Consider the following 16,953-nt stretch of genomic DNA (forward strand, 5'->3'; position numbering starts at 1 on the left):
CTTGTCCCTGCTAAGCCTTTTGTAAAAGTATTTGCTACCCGATCCACTATGGATATGTAATGAACATCCATAACTTTTGATTGCATTAAATCCTTGATGAAATGATATCCACTGCCATATGTTTCATACGACTGTGAAAAACAGGATTGGATGGCAGAGATATAACACTGACATTATCACACTGCATAATAGGAGGTATTGCCAAGAAGATATGAAGATCTTTAAGTAACTGACACAGCCAGACTACTTCAGCAGAAGTTTGAGAAAGACTTCTATACTCAGCCTCTGTTGAACTTCTATAAACTGTGTTTTGCTTTTTTGCTTGACCAAGAAATAGGATTAGACCCAAAAATACACAATAACCTCATGTACTTCTCCTTGTGTATGGATCTGTAGCCCAATCTGCATCACTGAATCCATGTACTGCCATAAGTCCGTTTGTAAAAAAAAAAATCCATAATCAATTGTTCCTTTAATATATCTCAGGATTCTTTTAGCAGCTAGAAAATGTACATCTGTTGGATTTTGCATATGCTGACACACTTGGTTGACTGTATAACTAATTTTTGGTCTTGTCCACGTCAGATATTAAAGTGCACCTACTAGTGATCTATACACAGTGGGATTAACAAGAAGTTGACCATCAGAAGCACTGAGTTTGTAGTTAACAACCAATAGTGAAGAACATGGCTTAACACCTAGCATATATGTCTTATTCAATAATTCAAGAGCATAGTTAGTTTGAGATAGGAAGGGACCTGAAGAATTCCTCTTAACCTAAAGGCCTAAGAAGAAATGTAATACCTCCAAATCTTTCACAGGAAAATGTGTTCCCGAATTTTTAATAACTTTACTGCAATGAGCTTTTTCATTCCCTGTAATGAGTATATCATCTACATATACTAGAAAAATAGTTATTCTAGTACCATTTTTCTGGACAAACAAGGAAGTATCAGCTCTTGAAGAAACAAATCCATAAGACAACAAAATGTTGTGTAACTTCTCATACCAGGCTCTTGGTCCCTGTTTTAAGCCATAAATTGTTTTATGAAGTTTACAAACATGATGTGGCTTATCTGGATCAACAAATCCTGGAGGTTGAAACGTGTAAACCTCTTCATGAAGATCTCCATGCAAACATGCATTGTTAACATCAAGTTGAGAGATATCCCATCAAAATGGACAACTAAAGAGAGAATTACCCTTATTGTAGTTGGTTTAACTATTGGAGTGAATGTATCTGAATAGTCAGGGCCCTCCTTTTGATAAAATCCTTTGTCCACCAATCTAAATTTGAGTCTTTCAATAGTGTCATCAGGATTATGCTTAATTCTAAACACCCATTTGCATCCCACTAAATTTTGAGAAGGATCTGGATCAACTGAACTTCATGTACCTGCATTTCTAAGAGCCGTGACTTCATCAACCATAGAAATTCTCCATTTTTGGAATTTTGTTTGCTTGAGTAAAACATGTTGGAGTAGTAGAAGGAGCCTTGGTAATAAGAGTGGTAGATAAAGCATGTTTGTAAAATAAACCTTTCTTTTAGATATTCTATTTTTACCCATGGTAATCATATGATGATTATTAATAGTTGGAGATGACAAACCTGTGCATATGAGTTATTTTGTGTACCAGAACTTGTTGAAGTTTCATTACTAGTAAATGTTACCAACAAAGGTGTTTTAATAGTTGTATTTCCAGAAGTGTGATCAGAGACAGATGATATGTCAGAGGAACTAGTAACTGTAAAATCATTACTGACATTTGTACTATCTGAATTAAGATCATTAGAGATATTAAAAATTGGGATACTCAAAGATGTAGTGCTAGTACTAGATATTGAAGATTTTGGAGAATACAACAACTTTGATTTCAATGGAAATACTGGCTCATGAAAGATGATATGCCTTGAAATGTATACTCATTTTTTAGTTGGATTATTTAATACATATATATCCCTTGTGAATAGTACTATAACCAATAAAGATGCATTGCTCTTTTTTAGGTGCCAATTTTTAATATGCATATGACCTTAACCATGGATAACAAAGATAACCAAATGCTCTTAAGAAAGTGTAGTTAGGTACCTGATGAAATAACTGTTCAAATGGAGATTTAAATTGAATTTCTCTTGTAGGTAACATGTTAAAAGTATAATTAGTTGTTTGGAAAGCTTCTAGAAATAATATGCAAGTCCTGATTGAATAAACGATGCTTTTCCAACATCAACCAAATGCCTGTGTTGTGACTCTGCTACACCATTTTGTTCAGGGTGATGTAGACTAGATATCTCATGAATAATACCACAATTTGACAGAAAACCATCCAGTTCATTATTAAGAAATTCCCCACCACCATCATTTCTTATAATAGCAATGTGACATTGAAGTAAATTTTTTATTTGAATTTTAAACTTCAGGAGCACTGTTTTGAAATAAACTTTCTCATATAAAGGATATATCCAACAATACTTGGAGTAGTCATCAACAATGTTTACATAATATCTGAATCCAGAATTAGAAGCAAAATGACTAGGACCCCATAGATCAAGTTGAAGTAATTCTAAGATGAAGTAGTTCTTGAAAATGCGGGGGTCTAACAACCACACCCAACAAATTCGTTTTGCAATATGAGAGGACTTACTCCAATATACTTTCTAGAGAATCAAGTAGACAGTCAGACTCAATCTAGAGTAAAGTATATCAAAGAGTTTAATATCTCGAACTCTTAATTCAATCCGCAATCAGCAAATAGAAATCTGCGAGCGCAATTGAATAAGAGGAGTAACTTGAACGATACCAAAGACCAATGTTCAAGTGTCAATCAATGTAAATCAACAACCCAAGGTTGGATATTCTAATTGATTGATCTTAACGCACAACCTGTGATATTTCAATTATATAACAAAATATAATGCGGAAAAGAAATAACACAGACACCAGGATTTTGTTAACGAGGAAACCGCAAATGCAGAAAAACCCCGGGACCTAGTCCAGATTGAACACCATAATGTATTAAGCCGCTACAGACACTAGCCTATTACCAATTAACTTCGGACTGGACTGTAGTTAAACCCTAATCAATCTCACACTGATTCAAGGTACATTTGCGCTCCTTATGTCTCTGATCCCAGCAGGATACTACGCACTTGATTCCCTTAGATGATCTCACCCAAACCAAAAGTTGCTACGACCCAAAGTCGAAGACTTGATAGACAAATTTTTCTCACACAGAAAAGTATATAGGATTGAATAAATTTGTCTCCTACAGAAATACCCAAGAGTTTTTGTTCCGTCTTTTGATAAATCAAGGTGAACAAGAACCAATTGATAAACCAGACTTATATTCCCGAAGAACAACCTAGTATTATCAATCACCTCACAATAAACTTAATTGACTAGCGAAACAAGTTATTGTGGAATCACAAACGATGAGACGAAGTTTGTTTGTGATTAGTTTTCTATCTTTCCTATCGGAGATATAAAATCTCGAGCCAATTATTTCAATTGCACTCAACACGATAGAACAGCAAGATCAGATCACGCAAATACAAAGAGAATAGTTGGTCCTGGCTTCACAATCCCAATGAAGTCTTCAAGTCGTTAACCTACAGGGTCTGGAGAAGAAACCTAAGGTTAAAGGAGAATCGACTCTAGTTATGCAACTAGTAACACACATGAGGTGTGGGGATTAGGTTTCCCAGTTGCTAGAGTTCTCCCTTATATAGTTTTCAAATCAGGGTTTGCAATCCAAGTTACCTTGGTAACAAAGCATTCAATATTCACCGTTAAATGAAAAACCTGATTCAACCAAGCTAATATCTTTCAACTGTTAGATCGAACTTAGCTTGTTACACACAAATGAAATGTGCCCTTATTTAGGTTTATGTAACCGTACCTAAACGTGTACACCAGGTTGGTTCACAAATAGTTAACCGAGGTTAGCCATATGATTACTCTCATATAAACCTTATTCATCTTAACCATAACTAGTTCAAATTACTCAAATGAAACTAGTTAAAGAGTTGTTCAATTGTTTAGAAAACACAATTGATACCAAATCGGTTTGATTCACTTGAATCAATCATGAACATTATAGCCACGGTTTGCAAATATTGCATTCCTTATGAATTAAATGTTTAAGTCCATGAACTGACCGATTTGACAAAGTAACCAGCTTAAGTATGCGTACGAGTATGCGTACTTAAGCAACCGATTTTGAGTTTTAAAGTTTCCTAACTCAGCAGAAATTTTTGGTCCGAAAACTTCCGCCAGTATGCGTACGGGTACGCATACTTAAGGTGACTAGTTAAGAGTTTTTCAAAAACCAAACTCAGCAGAAATTCTCGGTTCAAGAACTTCCGCCAGTATGCGTACGGGTACGCATACTTAACCTGTCTCCTTCACCAATTTCGTATACACACATATGCATATTCTTGGCTTCCGGTTTATGAATTTATACACTAATGTGCGAACACACTATATATGCTTATACTCAAAGATTGTTACATCATCAACTCTTTATTTAAATCATTGAAACATTCTTCTATAATGACAATAGACGTTTTCACATACTATTAGCATCGAAGCAATTTTCAAGATATTGAAATAATCATTATTGAAATATTCCAAGCCTACATCAAATGATTGTATCACACAAACCATGTAAGATGTTACTCGACAATTTTCTCATGATATAAGATGAACTTGGTCGAAGCGAAAGCTTACCAACACATATTTCGAGAAATATGTAAGCGAGATATACTCAGCTTGAAATCTCAAATATGTATAGAGAAAACTATATCGTATCACGACTTATGTCTCAACATAGGAGATAGTAGAAATAGACTTTACAAGTGATAGATAAGTCCAAGTCTCCACATACCTTTTGCCGAAGAAGTTCCACAAGCTCCCCTAAGTAGTTCTTCGTCTTCAAGAGATGAACGTCGAGAGATCTTAGCTCAACTACACTATCTATGTCCTAGTCCGAGACATCTATAAATATGCTAGAAATCAAGACTTATAGTTTTGATCACTAACATTGACAAACATGCATGAGATAGCAACGCATGCGAGTTCGACCGAGCAATGCTCTAACAGTTCTTACATGACTATATATAGTAAAAGGAAATTTATGACTTCTCCCAAGATGTTAGAGCATGGCTCGATTGAACCCATCAAGAGTTGGTATGTCAAGTTTGGTTGTCATATTTTAGTGAACCGAAACTCATGTTAAGTGTCGCTTGATTATGTACTTGAGTTAAACTTCTTATAAGTTAGCTTGAAAGTATTAGGATATGAGACATTACAAGTATTGCGAAGACTTGAAGATGTGAAAAAGCAAGGAGCTACAATGACAACAATCATCCTTCCACTTGAGGTTAGTGATATTTGACTTGAACTGTTTCATTCCCTAACGTATCTTTCAAGTCGTGCATATTGAAAACGTAACTGCGAAGCATATTTGAACTCTAGATAGACATAGTATTAAGGAATACAATACGAGGTTTATTGCTTAACCATTAAACTTTGTATATAAGACATCGCCATAATCATTTGAACGCGATTGTGATTATGTATGGGTATGAGGTGAGGATTTCATCCTAGGGAACAATGTTTACATGTGTTCTAAGGAAGTAAATTCATAAACTTGTTTGTGAACCGAAAAGGAAATTTCCAGGTGTTATTGGTTTTGTTATTCATTGCATATCTTATGACAACCAATATGTCATAAGATAGAGTATAACCACTCACAACTTGTTGTATTCTTGGTAGAACTGTTCACAAAGGCCTGACTTATGTATTGGTATGACTTTTATTAGTAAAACCAATCTTAAGTAATCACATGTGGTATGATCGGATTTTGTATGTCTGACCTAGTAAGGGAAAGGGAATCGATCCTTTTAAGGGAAAGGGAACCGATCCTTGTAAGGGAAAGGGAATCGATCCTAGTAAGGGAAAGGGAACCGATCCTAGTAAGGGGTGCAGTACATCAAAGGGAACCGATCCTTGTATGAGGTGCAACAAGGTTTATAGAAGAAATGGGAACCAATCCTATGGACATGTGCAACACATATAAGTTAGATACCAATATATGTGAGGAACTGATCCTAGTACCTAGTCAACCGATCTTTTGGGAATCTAGTGTGACTATGCACAGTACTCACATGGAGGTAGAACCGATACTTGTTTTGTTAGAACCGTAAACCCATGATTGTGATTGAATGTTGGTTTGACCAATCACATAGTTCTTGAAAGTCAGATGAACCAATTCTAAACTTGTTTGGAAGTGTGGCAAATCGGTTTCAAGGTTGTAAGTGTGAAAGAGAACTTACAAAGTTAAGATGTCGACAAATTTTAAAAACGTGCTATGAATGTTTATTTCTATAATTGTTCAAAGATATTCCTTAACGGCTAAGGGAAGAGAATCCCAGGATCGAAACATAAGTAAGTTAAGAATCTTTTAATTAAGGTTATTAATTTCATTTAGGGAAATTACAGAATTAGTAATGTGCATTTACTAATTATATTTTCCGAGAGATTTCGATCGTTATTTTTGAACAGAGCATTTCCAGGAATTATGGAAAACGAATTTGTGCTTTAATGAATATCTTGAGAATATTTTCGGTTTTGGAAATTCCTTGGTGTCCAAACTTCCTTGTCTATAAATACACGAATTTTTCCTTTCTAGCAAACTAATCCTTCGTAACAACAGACTTCCTCTTTTGTCTTTATTACTGGTGTAGCCGCCTATCGGAGATGAGAGTGATCTAATTAGGTGAAATCTCTTACGGCCGCTCGTTTTAAAGTCTTCTTTGGGATTGAGAAGCTCTAGCACGACCCGTTGGTGGGAAACTAGATAATTGCGGTTTATCTTTGTTTTCAATTGATTTGATTGACTAACGGTGGTTGAAATATGATTGCACCTAGTTTGTTTATTATTGAGAATCTTCTCTTCTGATATAATATTCACTCAAACTAGTTCAGAGTTTCGACAGGGATCTTTAGACTGTTGTGAGTTCTAAAGACGATCTTGTGATAATCCATTGTTAACAGACTCCGTTCTGTGCATGAATGATCACAAGAGATTCAAGTGATTGTGTGCAGGTTTTTATTGAAGATTTAAGAAGATTTGAAGACAAAGAAGATATTGAAGATCTGACTTGGGTTTTATAATCTTTGGTGTGCACAATACTTGTTTCAGTAAAAGAGAATCCAATTAATAATCGGATTATCCTTGTGGTAGATTGGATTGATTAATTGAGTAGATCGGCATCAACACAGTTCTTCGGATTAAAGGTGTTGTTAGCTTAATCTTAAACGATTACCTTTGGGTGATTGAACATAAGATAGATCTAAGGACCTGACTAAGGAGTTCATGTTAAGATAAACGGAAAAGCCTTTGTCCGACTCATATCACTTGGTTGAATAGAGTTGATACCAAACAGATTTGTTGTTCCTTTACTGTTTGGAATACGAACCAAAGGAATTGTTCCAAGTACGTGACTTATTCATAAGTTGGAGGTGTGGGAATATAGACGGAACTAATTGAACTATAGGGTTAGTTACTTGGTCTCAACTATACGAAGTTAGGTGTAATTTTGTGTAGCGGCTTAATCCTGAGAGTATTCAATTCTGGACTAGGTCCCGGGGTTTTACTGCATTTGCGGTTGATAGGTGTATAAAACACCTTAATATTTATCTATTGTTTATGCTTTCTTTGCTTAGTTTTCTTGTAAATTATGTATATTATGTTTGCTTTTGAGTTTTAGGTATTTTTGAGTCATTTGGAACAAAAGAAGAAGAAACGTCGCTTAAAAGGGCAAAAGTGTTGGAGGCGAAATTACTTCTCATTATTTGCTTCTATTTCTTAATTTCTATCTGAAAAGCATGTCGGCTTTAGTGATGCAAATATTTGTCTGAAAAGCACGACTGCTTTAGTGATGAAAAGAAATTAGAGAGAAAAAGTGGGTTTGAGATGTAAGAGGAAGCTGCTGCTGGTGGAAGAATTCGAGGAAGAAGGAAACCTAAAGAGGAAAGAGATCAATTCACAGGCGAGCGACAATTGGAGCCAGCTGAGGTTATGCCAGAAAGAGGAGAATGAACGAAAGAGGAATATGCAGTCGGTTCTATGGAACTGACAAGCAAATTATAGTTGGTGGCTCCTATCTAATTGATGTGTGCCTGTCGTAATCTCATTCATTACGACCCTACAATATAGAGAGTTATCTTCTCTTCTCATTATTGCTCGGTCTGAAAGTTAGAATTGAGAAAAACCATGGCGGCACATAAATCAGTGAAAGAGAGAAACGAGAAGCAGCGACTCAGCTGCTGAATTTCAAGAGCAAGAACAGATGGGAGATTTCAGTTGAGCGAAATCTGGTAGGTCGAGAAGACGATGCTTCTAATTCGAGAGTTTCTGTTGGTGGAGGAATTGATAAAGGGTTTTGAAGATTGAGATCTCAGAAGACGGAGAGATTTAGAAATTGATTGAGAAATTGAAGCATAAAACTAATTGTTTTAATTGTTTAGTTGTTCCTGCTGATGCTCAAGAGAAGAACACAAAGAAGAGGAGAAATTTAGGGTTCGAACTTATTGAAATGGATTTGGGGTTTGTTCAACTGTGTACAAGGGAGAAAGATTTGAATCTGAGATGGGCTTGCTATACAGATCGAGAAGAAATTGTTGATGTTGTTCAAAATGGAGAGTTTAAATGGGGTTTTGAATGAATCCAGATGAGAATGAAGAGTTGATGAGATTCATAGTAGATATTGGTTATAATGAATCATGGATAGTGTTGAGAGTCTCTGGCAGTTTCTATGTAACAGGTTTGCTGTAATTTGAGCTCGTGGTGGTCATGGTGTTCTCGAATGTGTTAGTCTGCCATGGAATTGAGCCTGTGTTGTGTTGAAGATGAAGTTTTTGTTACAGATGATATGTTATTGCTGCTGCTGTTATGGTGTTGGTTGAATTACAGGGAAGAAGGAGCTATATGTGAGTTGGAGATGAATCTGAGATGTGATAGGAGTTGTGAAGCAATTGATCTGGTGGTCTGATTGCAGAAACCAAGAACTGAAGGGTTGTTGAGTGAATATGTGTGTGAAACTGAGCTGCAGGTGTTGGATGTTATGGTGGTTATGAAGTATAATGTGTTGAGTATCACAGAGTGCAGTAGTGTTGTTGCAGTTTTGTCGGTACTCATGGATTTATGATGAGCTGCAATTCAAATGACAGTTGTTGCTGTTGGTTTTGGATGTGCAGCTGCAATGGCCTGAGGCATGAATAATGAATGCTAGATGAATGTCTAGGACAGATGAAGATTACATGGCCTGATGGCAGAGGAGTTGTTGCTGTGATGCAGAATTGCAGCTGCAGTTCGAGATGGACACCGATGCTGATTCAAGGGGTTTGTTCGAATTGAAGCTGAGAACTGAGACAAGAATGTGCATTACATGTTGAGTTGAAATGATTGTGTAGATATGTTATGAGCTGATCTACAAGAAAATGGAAGAGTTTTTCTTTCCAGGAAAGGAGAAAGGAATATGATGCTGTTAAGTTCATTGCAGGCGTTGTTAGAGAGCTAAGATGTGTTGTTGCTGTTGGCTTTGCAGGAGTTGCAATATAGGGCTGTAGTGGAGGTCCTGGTAGGGCAAGTAATGGCTTTGCAGCTCAGATGGAGTATGGTTGATTCTGGTGGTGAGTAACAACTGCAGCTGAACTGAAGTGCAATGCAGTTGAAAGGTATCGTGCAGCTGAAGTGATTTGAATGAATTGCCTGAATTGGTGACTTGTGGAGGTGGTGCTAAGATGCCTGGAAGGGTGGCTGTTAAGAAATGTAGTTGCAGCTGCAGCTTATGTGATGGAGTTGTTGTTGCAGAATGGTTCGAGACTGGTGGAATTTTGTTGCAGTAGTTGTAGATGGGGAAAAACGATTTGCTGGTTTTTAAGGAATTGAGCAGACGACCGTACGAAGGAGATTCCTCGAACCGAGCGAAATATTAAAACTCACACAGATGCACCGCTGCAAAGGGGGTGCTTTAGATTCGAGAGATCAATCTGTAGTACTCCGGCCTAAATCAAGACAATGACCGTTCCAGAGTAAATTCGGTCACAAGAGAGGATGGGTTGATCTGTAGGAGGGAAGCTGGGAAATGTATGGAATCAATGGTAATCAAAGATTGTGGGTATATGAATTCTGAATATGATAAGCTCTGAATGATTGAAATTGCTCAATTGAGAGTAGTTGCTCAATTGATGAGTTGATGATCTCGTGTTGTCGATGAGACGTGAGATTGATGATACTGTTGATGCTGATGATTCAATCATGATTCAGAGAATTATTTATATTGTTGGAATTGTAGACAGCATGATCTCATGAAGTGTGACAGTTGATGGAATCAATGACTGGGGAAGTGGAGATCGTGTTTGAAACCAGTTGCTCAACGTGTGGAGACTTGGTCGATTTTCCACCCACTACCTCGTGAATTCCTTCAACTGATTGCACGACTTGCTCACATTCCATCGTGTGTTTGAACACACATGCCGTAGACCACCAGACCAAAACCCTAAGTGATATCCCCCCAAAATGACACGATTGACGTCTCGTGGTATGTTAGTCAATTGATGACTTCGTAGTTTTATGGGACGATGATTCCATGTAGTTGCTGAGTTGAACATGATGTTCTGAAACTCATGAATTGAACATGTCATGAGACAGAGGTATAGTTCTTACGATGAAGTGAGCAAGTATTGCTCATTCGATGGATCGTTGAATATTGATTGTTGAACCAATATTCCTTGGTTTGAGGAAATATTTATCATCTGAGCAAGTGTTGCTCATGTGATGAATTGTTGAATATTTGATCGTCTGAGCATGTGCTGCTCATCAGATGGGTTATTGGCAGCATACCAGAAATATTAATTAGAATACTGGTCGTTGAACCGAGCATAATTAATAAAATTAATGACCATGAGGTCGTCGTAAAATTATTAAGGTTGGAATCTGGAATGATGATCCTTGGATTCGAAAACCCTAATTCGATCAATTGATGATCAATTCATGGTTCGTCATAAGCTTAACCATGGGATGAAGGAGGGAGCGACTACATGGGACCGTGGATCAACCATGTAGTGTCCATATGCTCACGTGAGCAAATACAAAGAACTCTTGAAGAGTTGACGATTTTTTGATGAAAGAATGATTAAATGCTGGTTTAATCATTTATTCGAAAATGCTCGTCTGAGCCTTAGGTGAGAAAACCTAATTAATTATGACGGAGTGAGGGACCGACCATGGGGTCATGAAACCGGCCCTGGGTTTTCACGTGACCGCCTGACGATCACTTCATGAAAATCCAAAGTGTTTGGAAGAGTTTTGGACCTAATACGAGCAATTGTGCAAATTAGGTCAAAACTATGAAAATTGATGGGACCGGCTTCCGTGAGCCAAAGATCCGATCTTGGTCGGTCAAGATAGCATGATCGTGTCCCCAAGGCATCCGCGTCTCAGTCCTGAGAATTTCGATATTTTCTGGCGTGCAATTGAGCATCCATTCGAGAAAATATGCCAAAATTAGGGTTTCGACGAAGCTGAGGAAAACACCATGAGATGATGAAAAATAATTATAAAATAAGGAATGAGGAGGCGTGGGACCTCCATGGTCAAGGCATGGCCGGCCGGTCGTAACCACGGTCCCGTGGTGCCTTTTCCTTAATTTTATAATATTTTGATGATTTTATGAAAAATTCATGAATTTTGAGAAATTTGATGAATTTAGGGAGTTTCCATGAATTGAAGGAGTTTTCATGAGTTTAAGGAAGCAAAAAATATTAAAATAATAAAAACAAGGGCGTGTGGGACCGTGGAAGGCATGGCCGACCGGCTTGGGCCCGGTCCCACGAGTTTCCCTAATTTCTGTGTATTTTTCATGTATTTTGATAAATTGAGGGAATTTTTCCTAATTTGAGAGAAATACCATGAAATCAAGGAATTTGATGAATTCAAGGAAAACTAATAATAAAATAATAAAACAAAGGGGCGTGTGGGACTAGCTAGGGCATGGACGGCCGGGCAAGGCCCGGTCCCATAAGTTTTCATAATTTATTTTATTCTATTATTATTTGATGATTTGTGCAAAAATACCATGAAATCAAGGAGTTTTTTCATGAAATTAGAGAAATAATAATAATAAAATAATAATAAGGAACCGTGGGGTGTGGGGCCGGTTGGGACCAAGGCATGGCCTGTTGACCAATGGTCACGCCCCACACTCCTTTCCTTAATTTTATATTATTTTTATTGATTTATGAAAGTACCATGAGACCGAGGAGTTTCCTCGAGACGAAGGACATTTGAAAAAATGAAAGAATTTTCATCAAATCATGAAAAATAATAAAAATGCATTAAAAATATAAAACTGGTGTGGGATTGACCACGACACGGTCGGTCGGTCGTGTGTCCGTGCTCCCAGCACCCTGGTCAATATTTTAATTATTTATTATTTTCTTCTCTATTTTGCATAGGTTCATCGTTTCGTTGTATTTTTGAAATACTCGTTCGTGCGGTGACTGTAGGTGTATCTTCGTTGAATACACCTTCACCATTTGAATTGGGGCTTACTTAGAGGTAGCTCAGATGCCCGGTTGTTGATTATTTATTACTAATTGTGGAATTCATTGGAGAATAATTCACAAAACTGAGTAATAATATGTTTATTATTAATTCATAGGATCAGCTGAGAATTCGACTACGAATTCAGAATAATAAAGTGAGCATTACCATTCCATGGGATCGTAGATTCGACCATAGAGTCGGAGTAATTAAGTTTTATCTATTACCATTTATGAGACCAGTTGTGGATTCGATCATGAAATCGGAGTAATGAGATAATATAGTTATTGCTATTCTATGAGATCAAGTCGTGGATTCGATCGTAGAATCAGAACAAATGTTTATTGCCATTCCATGGGACCAGTCGTGGATTCGACCATGGAATAGGAGCAATTGTTATTGCCATTCCATGGGACCAGTCGTGGATTCGACCATGGAATAGGAGCAATAATAGATTATTCTGGGAATTCAGCAGTGAATGTCATGGCAGAATTAATCTTAATTAGGAATAATTAACTTTGTGGCTCTATACTAGCAGAGCAAGCTGTCTAGGAGCATTAATTATCCCGATATGAGCTTGTCGGTAAGTCATATCCTTTATATAGTCAGGGTAAACTCGTTGTTTGTTCCTGAAGACGTTATCGCTCTATACTAGCAGAACAAGTTGTCTAGGAGCCGTCCATCTCGTGATACTATGTAGAAATAATCAATGAAAGTGTTCAATGTTCATGAGATATGCCGTTGTCCAGTCGTGAGACTACATATCTACATGTACTCTTAGAGAAAGTACTCTCCGTTCAGAATTCGATGAGAGACCCGTGTCTCAATACTCACGTCTGATTGCTGGATCAGAGCTTCGTATAATTATGAGTTCACGATTTTATCCCTTGTCGAAAATACACCATCTACATTAAGTCCCCTGCTTACTGAGGAAAGCTGTGTTCCTCAGTCAGCATTAAGTGGTGATTTTCCGGCCATAAATAACAATACCAGTAATTGAACTTAGTCGTAAGTTGAGACGTTACCGGATTTAGAGAGCATGAGCAAACCACGACTTGATGAAGGCTTCAATGTCATGATTGGAGTGTCGTTTGATGAGCATAAATTGGTGTTGAACCGCTGGTTTGGACGACGAGTCCGTGGTTGGTCAGGATTCGCGGGACGGGCCCATGAAAACAAATCCTTGTTTTGTGAATAGACGCTCGTTCGTTCGTTAGTTTAAGGAACAAACAAAATAGACCTGAGTCTAATGATATAAAATTCGTCTATGAGCTTTCACGAAAACCGGAATTTTATATTTTAAATATGTGAGATTTCACAAAGTGGAATAAACTCTCGTTTCAAAGGTGGATGCTCGTACGAGAGAAAAGTTTTTTTTTTGATAGACGTGCGTCTGTTAGTAATAAAATTTTGTTTATGAGCCTTCATGAAAATTTTTATCTTCGAGCTTTCGGAAATTTTTGAAAATATACTCTCTCTTCAAAGACAGATGCTCGTGCGAGGGAGCAAAAATATATAGATATATTTTTCAAATTTACGTGAGTTTCACGTTAAAATATATTTTGTAAAATCAATGTTTTGATTTTAAACAATTGTTGAAAGTAGACAACCATACATGGTGGAAGAATTCGAGGAAGAAGGAAACGTAAAGAGGAAAGAGATCAATTCACAGACGAGCGACAATTGGAGCCAGCTGAGGTTATGCCAGAAAGAGGAGAATGAACGAACAGAGGAATAGGCAGTCGGTTCTATGGAACTGACAAGCAAATTATAGTTGGTGGCTCCTATCTAATTGATGTGTGCCTGTAGTAATCTCATTCATTACAACCCTACAATCTAGAGAGATATCTTCTCTTCTCATTATTGCTCGGTCTGAAAGTTAGAAATGAGAGAAACCATGGCGGCACATAAATCAGTGAAAGAGAGAAACGAGAAGCAGCGGCTCAGCTGCTGAATTTCAAGAGCAAGAACAGATGGGAGATTTCAGTTGAGAGAAATCTGGTAGCTCGAGAAGACGATGCTGCTAATTCGAGAGTTTCTGTTGGTGGAGGAATTGATAAAGGGTTTTGAAGATTGAGATCTCAGAAGAGGGAGAGATTTAGAAATTGATTGAGAAATTGAAGCATAAAATTGAGGGTTTTAATTGTTTAATTGTTCCTACTGATGCTCAAGGGAAGAACACAGAGAAGATGAGAAATTTAGGGTTCGAACTTATTGAAATGGATTTGGGGTTTGTTCAACTGTGTACAAGGCAGAAAGATTTGAATATGAGATGGGTTTGCTATACAGATCGAGAAGAAATTGTTGATGTTGTGCAAAATGGAGAGATTAAATGGGGTTTTGAATGAATCCAGATGAGAATGAAGAGTTGATGAGATTCATAGGAGATATTGGTTATAATGAATCATGGATAGTGTTGAGAGTCTCTGGCAGTTTCTATGTAATGGGTTTGCTGTAATTTGAGCTCGTGGTGGTCATGGTGTTCTCGAATGTGTTAGTCTGCCATGGAATTGAGCCTGTGTTGTGTTGAAGATGAAGTTTTTGTTACAGATGAGATGTTATTGCTGCTGCTGTTGTGGTGTTGGTTGAATTACAGGGAAGAAGGAGCTATATGTGAGTTGGAGATGAATCTGAGATGTGCCAGGAGTTGTGAAGCAATTGATCTGGTGGTATGATTGTAGAAACCAAGAACTGAAGGGTTGTTGAGTGAATGTGTGTGTGAAACTGAGCTGCAGGTGTTGGCTGTTATGGTGGTTATGAAGTATAATGTGTTGAGTATCACAGAGTGCAGTAGTGTTGTTGCAGTTTTGTCGGTACTCATGGATTTATGATGAGTTGCAATTCAAATGGCAGTTGTTGTTGTTGGTTTTGGTTGTGCAGCTGCAATGGCCTGAGGCGTGAAGAATGAATGCTAGATGAATGTCTAGGACAGATGAAGATTACATGGCCTGATGGCAGAGGAGTTGTTGCTGTGATGCAGAATTGCAGCTGCAGTTCGAGATGGACACCGATGCTGATTCAAGGGGTTTGTTCGAAGTGAAGCTGAGAACTGATACAAGAATGTGCATTACAGGTTGAGTTAAAATGATTGTGTAGATATGTTATGAGCTGATCTACAAGGAAATGGAAGAGTTGTTCTTGCCAGGAAAGGAGAAAGGAATGTGATGCTGTTAAGTTCATTGCAGGCGCTGTTAGAGAGCTAAGATGTGCTGTTGCTGTTGGCTTTGCAGGAGTTGCAAGATAGGGATGAAGTGGAGGTCCTGGTAGGGCAAGTAGTGGCTGTGCAGCTCAGATGGAGTATGGTTGATTCTGGTGGTGAGTAACAGCTGCAGCTGAACTGAAGTACAATGCAGTTGAAAGGTATGGTGCAGCTGAAGTGATTTGAATGAATTGCCTGAATTGGTGACTTGTGGAGGTGGTGCTAAGATGCCTGGAAGTGTGGCTGTTAAGAAATGCAGTTGCAGCTTATGTGATGGAGTTGCTGTTGTAGAATGGTTCGAGACTGGTGGCATTTTGTTGCAGTGGTGAAGCCAAGGAAGTTTGCAAGGTCGCAGTCTAACGATGTGTGGTATTTGAATGATGAATGGAAGAAGCACAGGTAGTTGAGCTGTGAACTGATGATTTGGAAGAGATGGAGCTGCAGCTGTGAAGAATGAGCAGCCACTATGGCTGGAAGTAAAGCAGTGATGCACCATCCTGGTGCAACACAAACTTTGGCCCTTGCAAAATGGCTTTGGCATGGCAGACAGATGCTGACTCACTTAACCCAGTTGACTCACCCTGACTCAGTAACTTTGACTGAGTTGACCCAAGTCGACTCGTTTGACCTGTGACCGGATGGACTTTGCCGGTCACCTGAGTCAGGGTTTGCTTTCATCTTCTTTATTTGATTATTGATTATGATGAACTCCATAGCTATGAGTAGCTAATTTATTCATTATTGGTTAAGGATGTAGCCCTATGTCTACAACTTGTGCTTGATTAATGCATTAGTTTTCTCTCTTGATTATCGTTCGAACTTCTACTGTTTTTTATAATCACGTGATTGATGTATTGTGATAGGATTAGATGTTTGTTTGGTTAAGTGGCCAATTAATTAGACTTGCATCTTTGTCCAAAGCTAATTGAGGGTTTATCATCGAGCGATAACCATAAATACAAGTAGCATGATATGATTACGGTTTATAGTGATACACTCTCGTCATCATATGTAGAGTTTGACCATTGTCCGAATTGTCATGCGCAATGTATGACAATTGCATTGATTAGCCTATTTCCAAAAGTTAATGCTCCTAGGAATTGAACTTAATTAGCGCAAGGTGTTAGGTTATTCTTTAGGTA

The sequence above is a fragment of the Papaver somniferum genome, unplaced genomic scaffold (genome assembly GCF_003573695.1).
Source record: "Papaver somniferum cultivar HN1 unplaced genomic scaffold, ASM357369v1 unplaced-scaffold_125, whole genome shotgun sequence".
NCBI classification, from domain to species: Eukaryota; Viridiplantae; Streptophyta; class Magnoliopsida; order Ranunculales; family Papaveraceae; genus Papaver; species Papaver somniferum.